Genomic DNA, 23,952 nt, shown 5'->3' with positions numbered 1-23,952 from the left:
AGGCTTTTTTTACAGAGAGGCAGAGTTGCCTTCAGTAGACTATTAATCCTGTCTTTAAATTGTTATCTAAAGTAGGGTATCTCAAATAGGCTGAAGGGACACATCTCTCCTTCCTTGCGTAGGGAGCCTGGACAACTAGTTTAATTTAGACAACAAGCTTGAGAGAAGTCCATCTCCTAACTTAGTCAGGATCTCCCTCCCTTTGCAGGTACTGTCTCTGCTTTGACTTTGAAAGCACCTTAGAAGTAGTGGTTAGCGGGCACAGATTAGGATCTTATGTTAAGTAGGTTAGACACACTTTATGTTGATGGATATTTCATGAGTTCTTCAAGCCTTTCAGAATTATTTTAAGTCCGAAAGTTTTGAGAAACTGTGCAAATACATATTAGATAGGTACTCCTATCCATCCCTCTAACAAAATAACAAGGTGCACAGCATCCTGAAAACATTCACTGCACCCCACTATATTTTTCAACTCATGGCTTTCAAATAAAGATTATTTATAGGTTTATCCAGCTACAAAAGAAGGTGAAAGTGATGTAGAAAGTACACAGAAGTATGGAAACTGTCAAGAAGAAAAGAATGAACAGCATAATATATTACTCTGCAAATAAAATAAAAAAATGGTTTGCTAATAGATCTCCGAGTGTTACGTGTGGGAATTCATTATCCTGAGGTGTGTTTCTTGGCCAAACATTATTTAATACTTCTGTCAGTGATATGAAAGGAAGTATAAAATAAATGCTGGTAAGACATATATATCACAAAGACTAGTAGAAAGTTTATTAATAGGATAAATAAATAATACAGATCAATGTGGATTATTTGGCAAAGAAACCCTAAAAAAGTTGCTTTTAATAGTGCCAAATGGAAAATCACACATCTGGGAAGAAGAAACACAGGTCAGTTTTACAGTATGTCAGACAATGCTCTGGAATGTAAGAAAGGCCTTCCAGACTATGGTAAAGAACTGTCTGTACATGAATTTTTACCATGATGTTATGAGGAAAAAATTATCCTTGGATGAGACTAGGGAAAGATAGGCAGGAGCAAGGGATGATATTCTGCAAATGCAATGTGTAACATCACTGCTGTAATACTGAGTCCTGTTCCTATATCTATGGTTTAGAAAGGAGATTAACAAGACCGATGGCATTAAAAGTGCTGCAAGAACGATCATCTGTCTGAAGGATTAGGTCTGTGAACTCAGTTCTGCTTTACATGTCCAAGAGTACTGGCAGATGATTTGATCACATTCAACCAATACCTTCATGAAGGAGGAGAAATCCAACAGTAGACTTCAGTACAGAAGAAAAATGATCTAATCTAATCCCAGTGGTGGGGAGAAAGATGAAGGTAAGAAATTTTCATAAAATTTAAAGATGGATGAAACAACTAGGAGTGAACTGCAAATTTTAACAGTGAGAGTAAGTAAACATTGGGCCAATACTAAGCGAGTTATAATGGATTATCTGTCAATAAAAGTGTTTAAAAATTAGGACTAGGTGTCTTTCTAATAAATGCTTTAATTCAGATACACATTGTGGAGTTGGTGCAGGAATTACCAGGTGGAGATCTGTTCCCTTGATATGCAAATGTCAGATTCCATAACCACACCAGCTCTTCTATGCTTTAAATCTAAGACTATTCATAAACATTTTGTAAAGGATGATATGTATCAAGTCAGCTCTCTCATTAACCACTCTGCTCTTTTTGAGTTCATTGCTTCTTGACCAGTCCTTTGACCGGGTAAGGTCCTTATCTCAGTTTTTAGATGAAAATATATGTTTTATCTATATTTATAGTTGTAGTTCTTTCACTATTCGTGTTTGTTTCTGTGCATTTTGTTCTCCTTAGTGCAATAAAGCACACTGAATTTCTAGAGAAGTAATGAGTTCTATTCATGTAGTGAAAAAACCTTTTAAAGTATGAGCCCCATAATGCATGCCGTAATGTGTTATTTGGGACTGAATCTAGCCACTTCATACTTCTTCTTGTCCTTATTCAATATCATTTTAGTAAAAAAATCAGGCTAACAGAGAAAAGGAAAGTATCTAAATAAATTTAGATTAATGAATTTTAAAAGAAGAATTTATGCAGTTATAGAAGAAGGTGTGAGTGGCATAGGAAATGCACAGAAATACAGAAGCTGCTAATCGGAAAAGATGAAATTACAAAAATGACAAAAATTGTTTTTGCTCCCAGATATTAAATTAATGAGAAGCGCACAGACTTAGTCTCCTGAGATGAAGAAGAAATAGCTTCTTTCAGCCTAGTCCCGAAAGGAAAACAATGTGCCTGAAAATATGATTAAGTAAAGTTCTCATTAGTAAGAAGACAGTAAGAGTAATAACAAGTGCTCTAGCAGAAGGAGCTTTAAGAGTGATGACACAGATCACTGGATCAACAATGGTAAATTAAATGTCTATAATTTAGTGAAAGTTTGGCAGGCCTTCTTTTTCAAGCATGTAGTGTCTTGTTAGATGAATCTTCAGCAGAGCCCAATCTGTTCGTATCTTCTTGGTCTTACTGCCATTGAGCTCTGGAATGAGAAGGAAATACTAGTCGTTATATCAAGAAAAAATTTATCTGGATGTTGGCAGTAATGTTGCCAGTACAAGAGGACATTCGGACTGTCTGCACTGCCTTCTACTTGGCTCTCTTTGCATCCTCTGCAACTCTGGGGTTTAGTTCTGATAAATACTGTAGTTGTCCACTTTTTACAAGGATAAACTACCAGATGGTCAAATTGTAAGAAGCTCCTATCAAAGATAATGGGCCACATATTTATTTTGCTTGGGGTATAAATTAAAGTGGAAAAGCAGTAGCTGGATTTAATCAGTCTGGCTATCTATTAAACTCCATCCATTACTATCATCCTAGTCTAGTGAGTACTCTATGCCGTGAGATGGGCAATGGCTCTGCTGATGTGTGTTCCCATTCACAGGGCAGCTGAATACAGACCGCGAATGGTCCTGGCACCTCAGATCTTCTCTGTAACTTTTCGATAATTAAAATTTGGCAATTACTGTCAGAGAGATGTACTGTGCTAGTCTATGAACTAGCTAAAACAGCAGCTGAAATAGATCTGGCTACATTGCTTCTTGGTAGTCCTTGGATTATATGCTCTTTGAGGAGAGGAGTGTTGGAAACAGCTTCTACATTATCTTGCACAAATGGATGCCAGTCTGGGGCTGCGGCTTCTCAGTACCACTGTACTCTGAATCATTCATTTCATTACTCCTGATCTGTGGTGCGTCCTGGGAGAAAAACAAGCTAACTGCCAAAAAGTAAATCCTTAACATTTTGAAAAGGAAATAAAATATGAGAATAATTGGGAATAACATAGGACTTTTTTTTTTAAATACAGAAAAGGAACTTTTTCTTTTCCCTAAACGTGATTTTTTTTTTCATTTTCTCATACATCTCTGGATTTCAGGATTTCAGCCAAGACTGAAAGCCGGAAATGCAAGTAAATTTGCAAGAAAGCCTTGGTTGTGATTTTCTATTCAAGTGTGTAACCACAACAACAAGAGTCAGCTCAGCTCACCTTAATAGCTTCGAGAGTGCTGGTACAAAGCCTCTACATGTTATAAGGGAAACAAAGTACCGGGAAGAAGTGGTGACAGGAGGAAAAAATATGCAGGGTACAAGGTGTAACAGCAATTCAAAGCAGATTAAAAAATAACAAAGGAGTGAACCTTTTCTCTCTATCTTCTCTTTCTTTTGCTCAGGCAAAACACCTATACTCTTAACTAGTCTTGCAGAAGCATACAGAGTTGGACTCAGGAGCTTGTTCAATAGCCTGATTGCTTATTATGCAATAAAATCTGTCCTGTAGCATGATGCAAAGAAACCAGGAGACAAGAGCAGACTTGGGAGTCTCCCTCAGGCTCTGTTAGGGAAGATGCTGGGGTCTCTCCCACCATGTTCAGATCTGGCCCCTCGAGCAGAGTGCTGGGCAGTCGCTGGTGAGTGGAGAGGGTGTGATGGAGAAGTGCTATCACACTGGCAGCGTGGCAGTGCGCACCGCTGCTGCCTTTGGGCACCTATCAGAGTCTCAAACAAGCTCACTTCTCAGGCAGTGGTAATGACCTCTGCGCGGAGGGGCACTAGTCTGGGGAAGAACAGGCAAAAGGGGCCAAGAAGATTAGTGGCATAAAAATTGAAAGGTAGGATGAGCGTCTGTAGCAGCAACCAGGAGAGTGAAGAGGAAACAAGTCTCAGGCACTGGTCTTCTGCAGTGTTGACCTGCTTTGTGTTGTTCAGATGTTCACATGAGCATAAGGGGGATGAGGAACAGCCCCATGCTGCTGCTAGGGTTGTGTGAGAGGTACATACAGCACAAAACAGGTGAATTTTGCCTTTATGCCATTATTTGTGTGCAGAGGTTACACTTGGCTCTCATTCACCTTCAGTGAGAAACGTATTTCTGCAGGCAGTGTTTGAAAAATGAGATACTGTTAGGTAGGGTTTGGTCTGGGGGAAGATGAGGAAAGAGGGTGAGAGAAGTGAACAGAGGGCAGGGAAATCCAGAAAGGAAAAGCCAACTGCAAAGACCATTCATTTTTAATGCTAAAACGTATTGTGATCCAAAGCATTCAGACACAGTAAAGAATCTAATATCTCAGGAAAAAAAAAATGGACAAATGGGATATTCAGTCGTAGCTAAGTGGAAACATATTTTCCTGAGCCGTAGTGTCTGCGCTCTTCAATCTTCCTTAGTGACTTCCCTCTCACAGTGCCAGCTTGTTACCTAGGAAAATACGTTCTTTCTTTCTTACTGATACTAGGAGAGTTGAAAGGCATGTGCCCGTGAAAATGAAACCTATGTGTAATGTTTGTGCAGGCACACAAGGTAACAACAGGAACAACAGTTCTTCTAGGCTTCAAATCAAAGAACAGTTATAAACATTTTGTAGAGAGTAGTATGTATCTAGTCACGTCCGTCATTAACCGCTCTGCTCCTTTTGAGTCTGTTGCTTGGCCAGTACAGACCTTTGATGAGGCAAGGCCCTCATCCTTAGGAAAGGGAGACTGAAGACAAAAGAGAACTGATCAAATAATATATTCAGCACTGAATATTTAATCTAGAAGCTGCATTTTGGAAAGGGGCTTGAGAATTTGAAATTTGGCTCCATTCTGAATTGAAAAGAAAATACTGATTTTTCATTGAGTAGAATTTCCAGTTAAAATGTTTCTACTTGAAAAATGTTCATTTTAATGCTACTTTATGGTCTAAGGGAGATCAGATAACTGTTATTGAGTAGTGCCTGTTTTTCTCCATTTGCTTAATAGGTTTCCACCATTGGGTGTAGGATGAGAATCATCTTGCAGGTTCAGACACTTTACATTTAGGTGGCTGTGTGTGTTTACCTGTAAGCCAAGTTTATAACCTTTGTTACAGACAACGGCATTTTAGTCTCTAAAGTGAGTTGACCTTTGGGAACTGTTTGTCTACCACAACGTAGGCACCTATACTTTGTCAGCTGAAGTGCCCTCAAGTCTCCAGTGACTATATGGGCTCAAGCTGGGATTCAGGCACCAGTGACTGGCATCTCTGGGCCTTTCAGAGAAAGGAGATGTTCTGCTTGACTTTCAGGTCCTTCTCTAAAAATGGGACTGGTTTCTCTGAGCATCTCAAACAGTACTAAATGTCTGTCTCAAAGTATGGAGAACACATCCTCTTCCCCAGCCCATCACCGCGGCTTTGATATCCAGCTCACACACAAACCCCTACATGTATGTGGCTGAATCCTCAAGCTGGATCTGACTATAGGTTTGACCAGTTCGGCTGGCTAAACTCAGGCTTCGAGTGCTGTTTCGGATGCCCTAGGCTGGCTGATTTTGCAAAGGATTTGTAGAAGACTCTCAATCTTCTGGACTGACAGAGGCTGTCACTCCGGAAGCTAGATGTCTACACTAGCAGTGTTTACGCAGTAGATATTGAAAGTCAGATGACATGACTCTCACTCCGAAAGTCTTGTAATAAAATAATTAAATGAATGTACAATGTTTTGAAAGTTGCTGTTGACAAAAACATTCAGAGGAATTCAGCTGTCTTTCAGGCTTAAGAGATACTGTGTCTTGATAGTGTTTAAGTAAGTAGCTCAGTAGAATAGTTTATTTTTCCTGTATTTTTATCGCTCCTGAATATTTGTTGACAAGAGGGGAACCTGGGATTCACAAGCACAGGTTTGACTGCAGAAAGGTAAAGAAATAGATCCACTGATTCATTTAATTGAAAATCTATGTATATATAAGTGAAAGGACCAGATGACATTTGTCTAGTAGAAAATATTATTTGGTGTCTTCACTCACACTTCTATAGCCAAAAAGAGAATCTGAATTCGGTCGACCAGTCCTAGGTATCATAAAATCTATTTTCACAACTTTATTGTACAATATTATCCACCTCCAGTTTGAAATAATTATGACTTTTCTGGCTTTGTATATCCAATATAGTATTTTCCAGTATAGTCTATGTCCAGTATAGTATTTTAATTGTCTTACTTTAGCTTTCAGCCTGCCTTGTAAATATAACTGCATTCTCTTTCTCCTTGCTGTCTTTTGTCCGAATGCTTGGCAAGTGTAATTTGATATAACATCATTGAATATAATGTAACTTTGCTGATTTACACAGGCTGAGGCTTTCCCTCAGCTTGGCTAGTTTATTTCCATGTCCCATTTCTGTGATTATTATGGGATTATAGCTTTTGCTGACCTTTTCAGTGTCAGAATTTGGACTTACTGAAAAATAGCATTTTTTTAAAGAACAATAATCACCATTTGTGCCTTCTTTTTTTCCAGTTTAAGCAACTGTCCCATAAATATCCCATTAACCAGAATCTGTTACAAATGTTTTCATTGTTTTCTCTTTGCTTTGCAGTGAGCTAAGTGTTTCTGAATTTCCTGGGCGGATGCATCACTGTGACATGCTGAATCTGGTTTTATCAGTTTTATTGCATTTAAGCTATTCTAAATGCAGCTTGAGGTATGTAGGCATATCATTATTATTATAATTGTTATTATTACTATTACTGTCACTCTTTTTATTGCTGGCATTATCATGCATTGGGAACTACTGATTGTCTGCTCTGTAGTGAGAATAGCTTAGCATAACTTTAAGAAGTTTAGCCAGGAGGAGCCTCAGTTTTGATTTGGTTTTGGTTTGTAGGGCTGGTGGTGACACAGATAACGCAGGATTCCAGCTGTTGCAATGCTTGGAGTGCAAGCACTATTTGTCCAGCCGTGAGACTGAGATTTTGGTAAGAGGACACATTTCTTTGTTAGTTGAACAAAACACAGAGAGGCTTTCACAACACCTACGTGTTCATTCTTGTTCCAGAAACTCTGATGAGCCAGAAATATTTGTTGCAATGTGAAATGTTCTGTGAGATAATGATAGCTTTGCAGAAATCTGGAAATACGTATTGCAGCAAGAGCTTCTTTTTTCATGATCTTACATTTATAGATATGTACAGTTCAGCATTACTTAACAAAGAATTTGAAAGTAATTATGATTCCAACGATGCTGGTTCTGGGTCTTATAAAGTTCTTTGACGGTCCGTTGTTTTACTGTTTGAAAAGAAACTGAAAGGGAAAGAAGAAGGTTCTGAGGTGCAGAAAGCACAGGTTAAAGGATAGAGCAAAACTGAGGTATGTCCCGCTGAAGACTTAAAGGATGATATGGGTACTCTTGCCCCTTCTGTTATGCCATCTCATGTGGTCATCCGGCGTGGAGGTACCACACAGCTATGCAGACCCTGCTCCTCACTCAGCTCTGAACTAGAAACTATGTGTTCACATTTGCACAGAGTTAAACCTTACTCCTAAAGCAGTGTCAATAGGATGTGTTGGGTAGCTTGAGCATATGAGTGACAAAGCTTTACTGTGGATGAATAGGATTTGGGACAGAGCTAGTTTGCGCTAGTCCAGTGTAGGTTGCTGGCAGCGTGTCTGTCTGAAAAGACAACTTACCTAAGTTGTGCGAGAAAGCAAAGACTTTCTGCAGTGTAACGCGAGGCTAATGTGGCCAAACAACTCTAGAAGAAAGCTCTGCACGTGTAATCCTGCCTTCCTGTTCCTACATTTCACAGCTGAAACCAGCGCTTTTAGAGACATTCCCAAACGTAGACTAACAGAAGGCCTAAAGGAGTGGAAATTGTTTTAGAATATATTACAGTTTTTAAAGGTCTTTACATTTACTGGAGGAGAAAGAGTGTATTAAAGCTCTGTGCTTGATTGTAACAAATCAGACTTTTCTTCAGGCTCCTCTTCCATAACTTCTAAATTCTTTCAAGCAAGCCACTCAGTCTCTCAGTACTTATAGGCCTAACAATTACTCACTTTTTTGGGGTTATTTGAAAGGCTAATTTATTTTTACTTTGCAATCCTAAACTATAAAGCCCTTTGCAAACATTTAACTATTAACTACACCTATTTGTTATGCAAGGCAGGACTGGGAATTGTTCCAGAACCAAATCAATTGCACTCCACAGTTTTGATTTTGTGATATGCAGCTATTGGCTTCAGAGATACCTTGGGGCTTTCTAAATGGCCTCGGTCAAATATTTATATCAATTCCATTAATCTTTGACCTTATAATTAATTGAAAACCGATTTGCCAGTGTTGCCAACTATTCTTGTCCCCAGCAGTTTAGGTACTTGGCTGGAGAGAATGGTAATCAAAATCAGTTATCAATACAAGTTATTTCCATCATCTTCTCCATATCACTGGTCAAGGTTAAAGCACTCAGTAATTTTAAATGTGTTATCCCAGTTGTGCTGTGGGCTCCAGAGCCAGATTAGTGTTTAAGCAGTGAATCAAAATCTGTTCAAGATCTCTGCAGTTGTTCACGTGCTAAGATCTCTGCTAGTTGTTCACCTTTTGGGTGTAACTCAGGGATGAGAGAGCCGAAAGAGGGTGGTAATTGTCAGCTAGACCAGGATCTCTCAGCTTGTGGAAGGGTGTTACTATCACCCTCTTCTAAGCAGAGAAGATACTGTGAGGTTAAAATGCCAAGCAATAGAGACAGAGATGTAAACATGAGAAAGAAAGACCAAAGATATAGCAAGACGGCCTGATGCTTGGCTTAAAGAATCTGAAGTTGAAATGAGCATCGGCTGCATGCTTAGCATTGCTAATTTAGACCATGTGTCTAAGAAACTTCTTTCGTCCAGCAGAACGAATTAAACTTTAACTTCTGTACTTGAGATAAAACTAATCTTTCTTATTTGCTTTCTGCACAGGCGGGAGAAAAGAGCCTACTTTTCCCTCGTTATGAGACAACTCATTGGGCCACATAGTGCTATACAATAATGTGCTATCTCTTTTAGTTAGCCCATCTAAATTTAGACTGTTTGCCCTAGTACATTACTATGTCATTTGTATGCTCACTGCTGAAAAGCTTCAGGAATGTTATCAGGCCTGTTTGAAAGCCTGTTCAATCTGTCCATGCACGGAAACAGCAATTCTGAAGTTACAGCACGCACGAGAGGCTAAACTATAGCAGTTTATCCCAACATAAATAATTCTTATAAAGCTCAGTACTGGGCACAAGACAAGAACTTGAACGTTAACAGAATTTCCTTTACCATTAATGGCATGTTAGGTCCTGGTTACCATCATGCTATAGAAACAAGGCTTGTTTATCACTCTGTGGATTGTATGACTGTTATTTTGAATTCATATTTGATTGAATTTCCATATATATATGACTGTGGTCATATCTAATGCATTATATAACCAAATAAATATGCGTTTAACTCAATCTGAATTCTTCCTCTGATTCAGCTCCTGACATTGAATCAACTCTCAGGAACAGAATAGTTTGCATTGAAAAAATGACTTCGCTTCTCCCGGTCATCTTTATTTGCTATAGGAGCTTATTGTTGGCTAGTTCAATCACGGACTAGAGAAGGTTCCTAATTACTTAATCAGGAAGGCCAGAAATGAAAATGAAAGATAAGAGCTCAAGGAAGGTGTCCCCTAAAAGTTGTCAGTCAGCTGTAGTTATCGACATCAGTGCTGCTCTGAACTTTGCAAGCTGTGATATGCACACTGATGATCATAAAAATAATGACGTCAGTTGTTCTTTTCAGCCAAACTGATAAAAACAGACTTGATACAGATGAATTAACAGTTAATTATAAAACTTGGAGCAAGTGAGAATGACACCATGAAAATGATAGCTGTGACTGTGATGTTCTTTTTTGTTAAGGCGTCAGCTTTGGTCAGTTGCAGAACAGCTTTATACAGGTTTTCTTGCATATTAGTATGACTTTTGTTGCCAGTTGCTCAGTATTTGGTGTTTTTCATAAACTCCTGTGCCGGATGCTGACTTGCAGATCCCGTTAGCAAAGCCAGTTTCTAGCCGTCGTTGCCAGCTGTCTTGTGGAGAAAGTTTGAAAGAGTCATTCAAATCCATGCTAATGACTGAGAATCCAGAACACAAATAAAATGTAATCGCTATTAAACTACCCCAAAACATGCACCGTTAATCACATAATTTTTTAATTGTTTGACGTTGGCATCTATGATCAGAGGGTTATTTCTGTAGGCAACTTATTCAGTATTTCCTTGGTTCTCAAAGTTAACCTTGCCCTGTTTCATGCCATTTCTTCTGGGTGTCGTTATTTGCAAAATCAGTCCGGAAAACCCATATCTTTATGGTATGTCTTTGCATGCAAGGCGCTGACGTCAAAACAAATGTGAAGAAATATGATTTAAGAAAACACAAAAAAATGAAGAAGTTTCATTCTCCAGCTGCTCACCTTTTTCATAATTTGTCTTTCCTTGTAAAAGATATAGGCCTCATAGAAGTATAAGGTGATCACTGACAGCATGACTCTCATGGTAGTTATAGCTTTCAGTTCAGTAATCAAATACGTCTAGATATTGGATTATAACTTAAAATAATAGATATGTGAAGGCATTTCAAAATCCCTATCATTGACCTTCTAAGGAAGCTTTAAAAATATTATTGTCCTGAAGAGGAATAGTAGCTTCAAATTCAGCACAGTAAAATCTTTATAAAGCATATTATGCATCTAAATAAACCCTACCACTTACTCAGATCCATGTCATGCTATCTGTTACTTCTTTGTCAGATATCACACATGACTTATTTAACCTGAAGCAGAGTTCTATATTGTTCAAGTGTAACTGAAAAAAATGCGTTGATAGAGAAGGATGGAGAAAAAAAGGTTAAACAGTTAACAGTTAACAAAGTCTCTTCTCTTCATATTCATAATAGTAACTATCTGCCTCGCTGACTACATTCCTTTATTTTCTTCTGTTTTGAGAGAGGAAGATGAACTATCCTGGGACTCACAAAAATTAATAGTCAAGCTAACTGTAAGGTCTTCGTTACTGGGGACACCAGAGCAAAGGAGAACCAAACATGACTTTCAGGTTGAGGTTTCAGAACTTCCTCCTGCTATTGTTTCTCTTGAAGCAATGCAGTTACAGTCACAGGTGCAGGTCAAGGTCTAAATGGCATATTGTTAACTCAGATGTTCTCTTTTTTTTTGTATATTAAAAGATTTAACAAACAAAAACAAAAGGAAAATGACTATCACAGAAAATCTGTCTTACCTGCATGGCACTGGAAGTTGTTTCTTCAAAAGTGAAATAATCTGATTACAAGGTAACATATCAAAAGAAGAGGGACAAATTACTTTGTATAGATCACTGAATTGTACGTAGATATACTGAGTTATGAAAACATGAAGGGAAAAAAATTCTGCCATTACAGTAGGCAGAGGAGAGCCTGTCACAAAGATAGGTCTAAAAAAAGCTAAATATTGTTTCTTTAAGATTCAAGAACAGGGCTTATAGCATTTTAATGTTTGTGATTAATGAGGAAGAAATTAGATGCTCTATCAGTGAACTAGAGATAGTATCATCAATGTTCAGTGTAAGGAATAGTTTATTATTTCACAAAAGCTTCATGCCCTTCTGGCTCTGCTTAGGAACTTGGAAGGATATGAAATTAAGATGAATGCTAGTATAAACCGAGTTCACCCTTCCTTAAAAGACCTTATTAGTAAAATGGTAATACAAAACATAGGCTTGCAAGACTAGTACCATGTGCAGCACCTACTGTAATATACATTGTTTTTAAATAATTGATCAGGAACATGTAGGGCAGATCTCATTATCAAGGTCCAATGACTTTTTTCTACTCATGGTCTGTTACTTAATCATTTTCCAATTATGTAATAATCTTGTAAGTATAGAGGACAGATCTGGATGGGTAGCTGAATAAGTCAATTAGCACAGCAGTTTTTTTTAAGTGGAATAAGACAGGAAGGTAACGCAGAACCAGCACAGGACAGCTGATCTAAGTAAGACTAGGAACACTCAGCCTTTAAAAGAAAGCATCAGTGAGATGTTTATGGTTTAAGGTGGAGTGCTAAGAGGCTATTTTTTGTTTATTTCTTTGCTCTCAGAAGGTTCATCATACAGAGCATCTCACTGAGAATTTGTAAAAGAAGACAAACTTTTATGTTTGTGACAAGAAGTTGGTATTACTTTTTGCATTCTTGAAGCAGTAGAAAAATCTTACAGTTAAGAATCAAACATAACAATAAAAGAAATAGTTTAATCTACATTTGTAGCCTAGGAACCCAGTTGTTGACAATAACTGTGTAAATAAAAAAAAAGGCCAGAGCTTCAGTAATAAATACTTCTATTAACATTTGGCAACACTTTTCAGCCCAGGAACTCTAAATATCTGAAGAAAATGACAGGATTTTGCTGCCTAAATCTCATGGTTATTTTCATGTTGCTGAATATAAACATTACACAGTAAGAGAAACAATTAATCTAATCTCTACTTGGCTTTTCAAAAGTTCACAGTTTGTTATTTAGGCTCCTCTGTAGTCATGGGGGAAACTTGCTCCAGAGATGTGTGTATCTATATCAAGAGATCTTATCAAGTAGCTTTAAACTGAATGGCTAACTTTTCTATGCATAAAAAAGGTGAAAGCAGGAGGAATACCCTCTTTTGCTAGTGATGAACTCTTTTTAATCTCATACATCTTATATGCACGCTAGGAAGATTATGGGTATTAAAGAAGCAGACTGTCCACAGCTGTAGATTGCAATAATCATGGGAAGACATTGAAAAAAGTCCATGAGATAGAAAATTTTATTCTTAATAGAGTGCATAAAAGTAGAGCAATTAAAACGGTCCTCAGACACTTTATCTGTGTAAATGTATGTATGTTTATCTGCAGGTGTAGTAGACTATGGATTATGTAACAACTTTTAAAAAATATATTTATTCTTTAACTCAAAGAAATTATTGCCTACTTGCATTCCTCTTCATTTAGTTCATTCCAGTTACACAGTTATTTATATTCATTAACCACTGATTTCTCTGGATAATAAATTTTTATATCTCTTTTTACTATAATGAAGAAACTTTAAGCTAGAGAAAAGTATTTCGGGTTAAATGAAACACTCTAACTGGTTTTTCCCATACTTTTTCAACCCCTTTAAAAATACAGCTTAATTACAAAAGGAAAATCATTTCAAATGCGGAAGCTGCAACTTTTCATTTTTAAAATGCTGAAACAAAGTGTAGAGCAAAAGAACAGTGGAAAAGAAAGGAATAGGACTCTACCTTCTAATTGTCAGAGCTTTTTGCTGTCTAACTAGATAGGAGCTAGGCTCTTCATGACGGCTGTTCTAGTACCACAGCAGTCTGCGACAACTAGATTTTTCCTGTTCTTTAGCATCTTAGTTCTGCAAGTCTCCTTGGACCAGCAAATTTTAAATCTGACAAGATTCCTGGCTGCTTTAAGATTCCACAGATCCGTCTTCACATATTTCTTCCATTTCAAAATCCACAAACTGGTGACAGTACGCCAGTGACATGATTTTTGGAAGGTAGTTCGAAGTAAGAGCATTAACAGATAGTAAAAGAGGCTACTAGTCAGTACTGCTGTTTGAAACAATTAGAAGAAGGCTAGTCAAATTCTTCTCACACCACCCATTGTCTCCTCACCATTCCCAAGCCCTTCAAACTGTGTTATAAGCTCATTCATAGAAGAACTTTGGCTCTATAGTGTGAAGCACAAATAGGCCTCTAGCCCTTGGCCTCTGACAAAAACTTGTGGTAAAACACATGCGTGAATAACTAATAGTAACAATATCTGCCACTTGGGAAAACACTCATCATTGAGAGATCGTGTTTCTGCTCTTGAAGCAATGTGATGTGCAAGTGACTCAACATTAAAAATAACTCCACAGAAGAGACAGGAGAAAAACAAACCCAAACAAGACAGAAAGATATAATGTACCATCACGAATATGGTATTATTTAGCCTACATTACTGATTAAAAAAGGGTTCAGGTTTTCCTCATATCCCCTTCCTGCATTTAAGATAACGCTGTAACTTACTGTAGTTACACTTGAGCTTACAGTTGAGTGAACTGACAGATGAAATTTATAGAAAATACATTTAAAATTGAGTTTTTATAACTGAAAGCTAAGTAAGTCTTCTATATTTATAATGAGACTGATGCTAATTGTGATGACATATTTTTTTTCTTATTACGCTTTTCTTAATATAATTTTCCTGAGGAGTATCTTGCAGAGTATAACACGTCCCACTTTTTGCTATAGTATAGTAAGTTTCCAGATTGTGCAGCTTATAGGATCTATCTCCCTTGCAGTGAATAGCTCTCTTAGATACTTGCAGCAGGAGTAGTGACCTGGGACTTATGCTAGGCAAATAGCTCAAGTAGTTACCTGTTTCTTAGGTGGCTTTTATTACTATATTGAGCACTGTGTTGCCACAATTAATTTTGTGCCGAGACCAAGGCTACTTTAAATAGCTGTACAGGTATATCATTGTTATGAATATATTATGTGCAGACCGTAAGTGGGGTAATACAGAATTTGCAGCTTAGGCGAGGAAAGACGAGCTGACTTAAAGCCACCCCTGTGTCTGTAAAACAGATTTTGCAGTATGTAACACATCACAGAGGATCATGCAGAATGCATAACAGCCAGCTGTAGTATCGCTTGGTAATTAAAACAAGCATGTGGTAGCCACTGGGAATGTAGACCTTTACTTGGTGATCAGCTTAAGCTCAGACTTATGCCGCCATGTCATCATTATAATATCAATATAAGATTAAAGATACCTCAAATCTGCCTAGGCCTACTGCCATCACACATCCAAAACTGAATGACTGTTTAAATAACGATGAACTGTATCGACTTGGGGACAGAGTCCTCCTCAGTCTCCTTTGTGCTGCGTGTTCAATCTTGTCCCAGGTTTGTCCTTGCCAGAGAAGTCACGAAGACTGGGATACTGTGTTTGGGACTGTGAAAATAAAAAAAAAAGTAGGTTGTGATGGGGAGTTAAGCAACATGGGACTGGGCACTGAAGGAGAGGTTTTCCGAAGGGAAAGTAGGACACAGATGGCTATTGCAATAGACAAGAGAGGTGGTTACCTGAAATTGCAGTTTGGGAATGAGAGTGTGTGAAGGTAGGGACCTGGGGATGCTGCTTTAATGAGAAGTATAAAAGCAGGACACCTGACTGAAACCTTGGAAACCTGCTTGTAACATCTACTGGTGTCTGTGGTAGCCCACAAGCCTAGTGTAGTGAACATAGCAAGGAAACTAAGCAAAATACATCTGAAAATCATGTGGCTGCGTACTTATATTCTTGGTTTTTGGTTTGTGGAAACCCTAGCACAGGAGAAGGGCCAAAAATAAAAACTGCATAGGCCACACGATGGCCACAGTACCTGTACTGATACTTGTGCGAGGATACAAAAGCACAAGAATGCTCATAAACTCCTATTTAAACTCTCTCAGGTTATGATAACCTCTGATCTCCTGCAGAAATTTGGATAAAACTGGATGAATAGTATACCTGAATAAGATAAACCAGATCGTGTGCATAATCTTAGCCTTTTTTGAAAATGCAATTTATTTCATTTACTAACATATTAATTTTAATTTTCAAACAAACTAATAATTAGCATTTCAGCCACACAAAATAGTTACTTAAAACAGGTCTCAAAATTTTTACTGATATTTACATGTTGTTTCTCTCTGTTTTTTCTCTTCTCTTATTTTTCAGGCAGTAGGATTCCCTCCATAAATACACAGACATGAATCCTTGAACACAACATGCATAGACAAGGATACAGAGTTAGGATTTTAACTTTCAAAGCTTACTAAAGGTAGGAATATAGTTAATTTTATACACCCCCTCCCCCCCATATTTGAATATATATATACTGTTTAGTCCTAGGATATGATTTAGAGGATTTCAAGATTTTTTTGGACAAAAAGGCTTTTTTTTGCTTGAATAAAAATCGTCACAAGAAAATACTTCCCTCTGTCACATTTTTAATCAAATAATTCCATGAGGTTCATACCTTCTACTATTTAGCAGCTATTTTAAAAGCAATGACATTTTGGAATCTGGTCTGATAAAAGAGCTGTGAAAGACTGCTTTTTTTAACATCACTTTTCTTTTATTCTGTTCATGCTGATAATAATGGAGAATAATACCTATTCTCCAAATCTAAATTGTTTTGGTTTGCTCCAAATAAGAGAGCATTATTTTTTTCCTATGGGAATATGTTTTTCATGTAGGATGAAGAGGTTAAGTAATAGGAGTCTTTATTGTTGGTATTATGGTAGCACCTAGAAACCTCATTCAGAGCTGGTGCTCTGTGATGCTTAGTGTTATGCAAACATAGAGCAAAAGATAGGCCATTTACTTAAGTTTTCAATTTCAGCGGTAAGTGATTTTACCAACCTAGATGCTACTTGTCAGTGAAGATAACCTCTCTACTACTGTGAACGCTATCATCATGTTATCACACACAACAGCAGATTTTGCTATGTGTTCATCATTTGTTCATCATTTTGCTATGTGTTCATCATTTTGCTATGTGTTCATCATGCATGTGTTCATCATGTGTTCACATTTTGCTATGTGTTCATCATCAGTGAATAGCAACACTGCTATTGCTCCAGACCCCTTAATTTTGGTGCTACCATATCCTATGCTTGCCAAGTAGCATGATTTCATCTCTGACTGGGTGTACTGTTTGCAGTGGGGTCCTAAACAGATAATAGGAGACCTGACGGAGGGAACAGCACCATAAAAAATGCATGAAGGCCTGCTTAGTCAATGCTGTGCAGAGCTGAATGGGCGGAAACACATCAGAGTTTTGGGTAGGAGACAGCTTAATGGAGAGGCTGTGAGAAAACAGGAAAAGTGTGTTTCTCCAAGGATAGAAAAGCAGAGCTTCCATTAATTTTTTTGTAGGCTGGTCACAGGAGCTTTGTGGCGATGAATGAGTTTAGTGTTGGAAAAAAATGTGAAACTTCATATTTATATATTTATCTAGGTCTCTGAAGAGGCTCTACTGCCTCTCCACTTTTTGGTTGTTTACTTATTTCTGACTCCTCTGAGGTGGAGGTATTGGTAGATATCAATGAAGAGTGTCACACATCAAAAGGAGACATTCTGGATCTTTGCTGACGTATTTGACTTAGAGGACAAATGTACAGAAATCTATTGCAGGGTGCATTTTCACCTGGAACACCTTAAACCTCTCATAGTCTTCTATTCACACTTTCTCACAAGTCAAGGAAGCAATCATGTGACTCTTTGCACTGGGTGTCTGGGAACTCCGCACGCATTCCTTTAAATAGAGCAGTCGCAAAGTTAAATACGTTCACAGCATGTCTATGATATCACACTCTACTGGCTAAACAAACATTTCCAGAAAACTTTAAGAATCCTGCTTCACTGTCTCTTGTATCTGGTCTTCAAACCCTTGCTGCAAGAGCTCTACTGAGTATCAGTGCTAGGACCATTTGCTGACCCTTGGGAAACATGCAGAAGAGCATACATCAGCCTTAAAGTATTTTGGCTAAAAATTCTCAGGACTAGGTCTCCAAATTTAATTGACACTTATAAGTGGAAATATACAGAGAATTTAAGACAGGATCTAAATAAATCCTCTTTTATTTGTCATATTTGAAAAACATTCATGTAATTCCCACTTCACCTTGAATGTGTATGCTGACTGTCTGTCTCCCTTTTTCCCCCTTTCCCTATTTCCCCCTAAGACTACTTATTTCAGGAGATCCAAGAATCCTATGTCTTTTCTCCGTTACTGTAGAAGTCTCTAAATGAAGAAAAGCTCAGTTAATCCATAATAATGGCAGGTCTGTTTATTGATCTCATAAATTACACTTTACTTGACCTATCAAAAAGGCAGAATTCTCATCAAGTGCTTTCCTGCTCCTCTAAGAACCTCTCTTCACCTCAGGCAGATTGCTCCCCCCCCAGCCTCTCCCCATCTGCTGGCAGCTCTTGTAAACACTGATCTAAATTCATTAACTTCCTCCAAACAATCTATTTGAGTTTATCCTTGAGAAAGTACAGAAGGAACAACACACACTCACTACTGATTTTTCTTCCCTGTGTTTCAGAGCACACCAGCACCCAAGCTACTTACCCAGTCTTGTCCTCAAAGAAAGAAAATTAAAATCAAAATCAATAAGAATTGAAATCACTCCACAGAGTAGGATTTCCTGATGAGAAATGCTCTGATTCTTAGTCAGTGTTAACACTTGTCCAATACCAAGCACAAATCTACACACTATATGAGTGATGGCAGAGCAATCAATCGCATGTATTTATGAGAAACAATCAATCAGGAAGCCAGGGCTTAATGGAAAACAATACCAGAATGAATTACTGATTATGTATTACTTCTACCTGAACAATACCCTTAAGTGCAGTATTACTATTACTATGTGAATGTCATAATTGGATCTCCAGGGTGATTCTTGCGTAGGTGGGAAACTGTTTTGGCTGAACGGGGTAAAGCTGCAGAGAACTGGATGACTCAGATATTGGTGTTTCTATAAAATGTTATTGGGTTGTATCCAGAGCATGGATTTCTTGCATTCCAAAGGTGCATTGCTGGTTATCTTTTAAAAGCACCTTTTAAGAAAATGCTTTTTTTTAAAAGATGTGTCTTTTAGCAGTGTGATTTCTGATATGACAATGTGAAAACCAGAGTAAACAGAAAGGGGACCTTTTAAAAGGAATTTAAATGACCATTTCCCCTTACCAATAAATAGGGCTGAGTCCTGGCTCACATATACTTTTACTGGGAGTTTGAACAATAGGTGCCTTGTGAGTGGCCAGAAATCTCCCCTGATTTTGCTGTCATTCTCAGGAAGAATGCGAAATCTGGTATTGAACTGTAGGACTAAGGGAAACACAGTGAGAAGAGATGCCTAGCTTAGTTGAAACATCCAGCTCCTGGGTGGTTGAAGGTATGCGTGCTGAATCCCTGTTAAAACATACTGAGAGGGCTGATACACAAGTTTTGAAAAAGTAGTTTTGCAAAAATTGTGTGCAAATTCTGCTCTCACTTGAACTAACTTTAGTTAAGTATTTCCAAATATTGCCTCAAATCAAAACAAGCAAACAAAAAACTTGTGGCTGACAAATTGTCAAAATTGTGTTCAAATAGTTGGCTATGCTAAATTTGGCTGCAGGTGAGATGCATGTTCTGATAGCTGTGGTGGATATGGGATTTCTGAGTGGTTGGAGTGCACTGTAGTCGCAGGGATTTTGACCAGGTCTTTCATCATGACTGTGCTGTGAACAGGGAATCAAAATAGGATGAGACAAATGTTCTGCAGAAGATTTATTAATGAAATATTTATAATGAGTTGGATCTGGCATTTCTGCTGAGAAAACTAGGGACAGAGAGAAAAGTGAGGAAAAGTGATGATTTTCTCTCATGGCAAAGGCACGACCGTATAGATGTATGCTATGAAAGAAAAATGATAAGATATAGGAGACAATTGTAAATGCTGTATGTTTTCGCTCTTTCTGACAGATTAGGAGAAGATGATGGAGAGATCTTTCCTTGCCACGCTCACCTCTGAAGGAGAAACCAGTCCATAGGCAGCCATGTGGTGTCCATGTACCAAAACTACTTTGGGTCAGCGGCACTGTCGTACTATAGAGTAGGTGTTCACAGCACTGAAAGAATCTGTGCAAGACGAAAAAACACAGCCTCCTCCCCTGATGTAATAGCTGGAAGCAATATATCAAAGCAGGATATGAAAATTAAATCTCTTTGAATGAAAAGAGACTTTGGCAAAGCAGAAACAGTGCTTGATATTAGAAATCTTCAAATCTCTGCTGAAGACCACAAAACTAATCTGACAAAAAGCTGGTGTTCTCTATATCATGTACATATTTTCTAATTTGGCTTTTTGTTCCTGACTTGATGCTGCAGGATAATGTATTTCTCTGTTATCGCATAAAATACTGTGGTTGGAGAGAGCTTATGACCAAAAATATAGTGGATGAAGAGAGATTTGCTCAGCCTCTGAATGGGAGGTGCAATAATTTCAGTCTAAGGAGAAAGCATAGAAGCTGATTCTTCCTGTAAATTTTCACACTAGATGTTTGGAGTATCCCTCTGCCATCTTCTAATTTGTAATTCTGTAACCTGCAGAAGCACTACTCAGACCTGTGAGAGATTGCTAGAAGTTGGGCAGCATAAAATATGCAGGAGCAATGATCTTCCTCTTTCTTTACTCATTTCTTTACAGTAAGTCCTATGACAATAGGGCTGAGGAACTTAACGTGCTAGTAGGCCTCAAATTCAAATGACATGCCAGAAACAAGAGTTCAAAAGCAGCTCATGAAACATTCCAGTTTGTCCAAATAAATAAAAATTGAAAGCTTTTGTATAAACTTGGAAACAAATTGGAAGGGACAAATTCTGCTGAATTACCTGTAGGCAGAATGGGCTAATTTCACTACAACTGAAGCAGGATTGAGTCATTAGATGGCTCTGAAAAATAGTTAAAAAAAAAGGACAAGGCTACCCATTACTCCATATGAATATCTAATTCTATTACTTTTAATGTAAAAATATGCAAGTCTTACCAAAAAAACCCTCAAAAGATATCTTACATTTCAAGTCTTTGACTTGACGTTTGCCTGAGCCATTAGAATTTTTTAGCAGACTGATGAGCAGATGGACTGGAAAACAGCAAGCACAATAAAACTGCTGCTTATGTATTTTTTCCACAGCCTTAGTAATGTTGCTATTAATATATTCAAATTAATGTCAAAACATTCTCTGTCCCTGCATCTGAGAAGGTACTTTAGGACAAACTTTCTCAAAGACTGTGAAAATTTAAAGGCATGCAATTTGAACGAATGCTATCTTTACATATTTTCCCTATCTAGCTAGAAAGTGATGGTGAGTTAAAGCATTTTACTACAGTAGAAGATAGGTGGTGGAATAATTTTGAATTAATTAAATAGGAATTGTGATCACAATAGAAAAATGGTTACACTTGGAGGTGGATCAGATCTAAAGGCTCTAGCTTGCCCTTCTCTCCCCGTTCAGATGTCCCCCCATCTTCAAATATCATCTTCAGATGTCCCTTGGACCAGTGTGCAATTTTGCAGACTGGTAGTGGCAGCATGTGAGTGGAGGTAAGGGAAATATGGTTTATTCCATCTCCTGTTCCTCGTTGACCCATTCTGCCTTTATCTTCAGGGGACTTTTCAGGACAATGGAATCTGTAGGCTTGTGGACATAGATTCAATTCTTCCAGAGCCAAGAGCAGCTGTATTAGAACGTTAGAGCCTGGTGAGAAAAAGCTGTTCATTGCCTGGCATTTCACAGGAGAAGCCTGTATATTAAAGAAGTTGTAAGAGGCAGTGTGGTTGCTGGAGAACGCAGATGTAGCTTTCTAAAAAGCAGTCAGGCAACATCAATTTGTGGGTTGCTAGAGAAGGGTAATTTCTTGGAACACAATTTCAAGGAATGATTTCAGTCACCCCAGGTTAGAACAGTGCAGAAACTGAGTTATAGAAACTTACTGAAGCTGTGCCTTAAAATTCCTTCATATCCGATGAATATATACTACTACTACTACTAATATGTAATACTATATAAGGGCTGAATGGTCAGCTGGTATAAAACAACATTACTCCAGTAAAAACAATGTATTGCTTTTCAGTGCTAAATAAATAAACCCACATTTCTTTCTTGGCTCATCTATAAACTTTGGTGAAAGGTACCTGATTGATAGGAATGTAATGATACTCCAGCTCCTCCATTTAATGAGGGAGAGAGAACATCCAGCTAAAACAGTGTGTGTTTCTGTCACCCAGAGAATGGGCTGGAATGACTGCCAGAAGTTATTGAGCTGGAGAGAATTTTAAATAAATGAAATGGACATGAGTCACGTCTTTCCACAGATCAACTGTGGGCGCTGGCTGCCGATGTACTTTGTAAATCAACAAGGGCCCCTTTTGAGGGAGCCAAGGGGATAATTTCATAACTGACTCCGATTTTGAATTCTGCGATATGCCTGGGATAATAATATCATACAAAAGCAAAGATTATTTAAAGACAAGCAGCTTCAGTTTGTAAATAACTCAAATACCAGCAAACTTGGGTGGTGAAGGGTGGCAGGGTGTTAATTGGTCTAGAAGCAGTATAAATACTTTCTGCATTTATCTCACTTACAAATGTTCACTGGTGATATGTTATCAGTAATTTATGATGTGTCGTGACAAACGCTTACATTTCTGACAAAAATAGCAATTAGTTAGAGGAATGAGGATTCTCCCTGAATGTTTTCGGTAAGTTGTGTGTGTGTGGGGGGGGGGGTGGGGGGGATTTCTTTCTTTCCATGCATGAACTGCTGGTAAAAACCCTTCACATTTGGCAATTTTGTCTGTTGCCTGAATTTGGTCTAGATTTTAAGTTGTTCTAAAGACCTTACAAATGCTCACATAAAGTTACTAGAATGAATTATTCGCCTATCTAGTGCACCCGTTAGTACGCAACCATGATGAGAGGTGTGACAGAATCTCATGAAATAGCTCATAAACTTTCTCATTCTTTGATTCAGACAGTTGCTTTTTGATTTTTTTCCTTCTTCACATGCACAGAATTTGTTACTAAAGGATGTTTTCTGAAGGAGCAGTAAAATCTGCATCAAAATCGTCAAGCTCAGCCTGAGTTTCACACTCTTGCCCAGGGAGTGCCCTGTTGCTCCAAAACTTCATCCCAGAGCTCACCAAACCCAGGATTCTTATTCGGTGCAGGGAAATGAATGGAAGCCTAATTTGTAGTTCAGTATTACACTACTGATAAGTACTGTACTGTGTCTTCATTTTCCTCCCCAGGGAAAGTGAATTACCGGCTAGAAGTAAGAAAAGTCAAATCCAGGCAATGCTTTCTGAAGCTGGTGACTGCTATGAACCTAGAAGATCTATATGACCTTAGTGGCTCGATGGTTGGAATCAAAATACTGTGAGTAGGTGTAACTGTATTATCTAGGCCTCTCTGATGCATTTCTATCTTCTTGCAAGCCTCATCTCTCTATTGCATAAGTAAGTAGTTTCAATATCGTCTTGCTGAGTGTTTTATTTGTGTTGCTCAGTGAACTCCAGTAGTATTTATTTTGAAAATTTAGAGTTTAATTAATTCTTGGTAATTTAGGAGATTCTGGAAAACTAATGGTGTCTGAATTGAGAGAACTTGAAAAAAAAAAAGTGTAAAATTATCATTGGATTCACAGACTGCAAAGAGACGGTATTGGTCAAGATTCAATTCAGAAGCAATTCACTTCCCTACATTTCCTTTTTGTAAGAGATTTGCAGAATACCATAATGAAACTTGCATTAATATATTTTGTAAACAGCTAGATTCAAAGATTGTTGAAGCCAATGGAAAGGCAACCCTTAAGCTCAGGAGCTTTCAGTAAATCCTGGAATTGTCAGACTTTAGTTATGCTCATTTTCTTCCTCCTAGAACCACTTGTTTGAGAATTCACCATTTTGAAGCATCACCTGATATCTCTATTCTCAGCAGTGGACTGAATCTCACAG

General features: G+C 38.0%; 1 long non-coding RNA gene across 2 annotated transcripts; it reads left to right on the top strand.

Moving 5' to 3' along the window:
• The first annotated feature begins 6,890 nt into the window (after positions 1-6,890).
• Positions 6,891-23,409, top strand: LOC138066282 (uncharacterized). 2 transcript variants are annotated; one of them, XR_011139554.1, is made up of 4 exons: positions 6,891-6,994; positions 16,114-16,216; positions 19,919-20,048; positions 23,248-23,409. It is a non-coding gene; the product is annotated as an uncharacterized lncRNA (long non-coding RNA). The 2 variants fall into 2 exon arrangements; XR_011139555.1 differs by lacking the exon at positions 6,891-6,994 and adding an exon at positions 7,189-7,268.
• The last annotated feature ends 543 nt before the right edge of the window (positions 23,410-23,952 follow it).

Source organism: Struthio camelus, chromosome 2 (genome assembly GCF_040807025.1).
Source record: "Struthio camelus isolate bStrCam1 chromosome 2, bStrCam1.hap1, whole genome shotgun sequence".
In the NCBI taxonomy this organism is placed as follows: domain Eukaryota; kingdom Metazoa; phylum Chordata; class Aves; order Struthioniformes; family Struthionidae; genus Struthio; species Struthio camelus.
The sequence above is the reverse complement of the archived record's forward strand: the minus strand, read 5'-3'. Positions and strand labels throughout refer to the sequence as shown.